The sequence below is a fragment of the Plasmodium reichenowi genome, chromosome 13, assembly GCF_001601855.1.
Source record: "Plasmodium reichenowi strain SY57 chromosome 13, whole genome shotgun sequence".
In the NCBI taxonomy this organism is placed as follows: Eukaryota; Apicomplexa; class Aconoidasida; order Haemosporida; family Plasmodiidae; genus Plasmodium; species Plasmodium reichenowi.
The window spans coordinates 1,417,413-1,418,351 of NC_033658.1; positions in this window are offsets into that span (position 1 = coordinate 1,417,413).

Genomic DNA, 939 nt, shown 5'->3' on the forward strand with positions numbered 1-939 from the left:
ATATATTTTATAAGAATTATAAAAAAGAAAAAAAAAAAAAAAAAGAGAGTACTGTTGTACAAAACATTAATATGTATAATTATATATTAAATATATGTACAAATAAATATATAAGAATCATAATATATATATATTTTTTTTTTATTTGCTCATTTACATTTCATAGTTTTATACATAAATATATTATTATTTCAAAGGGTACATCTTATATTTATATACATTATAATATTCTAACAAATAAAGATTTTGTTTTTTTCTTTTTATTATTTTTAACAACACAAAAAGAAAAAAAAGGGGAAAAAAAAAAAAAAAAAAAACTAAGACCAAAAATGCAACCGAACCGAATGGTGTTCTTTTATTTATTATTTTATTTTTTTCTTTCTCATTCCTTTTTATATATTTCTTATTCCATATAATTTGTTGTAAATAAGAAAAAAAAAACAAAAAAAGAAAGAAGAAGAAGGAAAAAAGAAAAAAGAAAATTTTTTTATTTATTATTTATATATTTTTTTTCTTTTCTTTCTCATTCCTTTTTATATAATAAATATTCCTTATTCCATATTATTTTGTTGTAAAGAAAAAAGAAAAAAGAAACCTCACTTTTATATTTTATATGTAATATGAAGAAAATTATGAAAAGCTTATTTATTTGTCAAAAGGTACAATATATTTTTTATATAAATGTATAGTTATTATATTTACCATTATCTTTTTAATAACATGGAATATTAAACAAACACATATATATATATATATATATATATATATTTATTTATTTATTTATTTATTTATTTTTATTTATTTATTTTCTTAATATTCAACTTATTAAATATTGTTCATATTTTTGTTTGTTCACAATATGATGGTCCGAGGTGTGTTTTAATTTTTTTTTATTTTATTTTTTTTTTTTCTCATCATGGAAATAAAAAAATATAATAA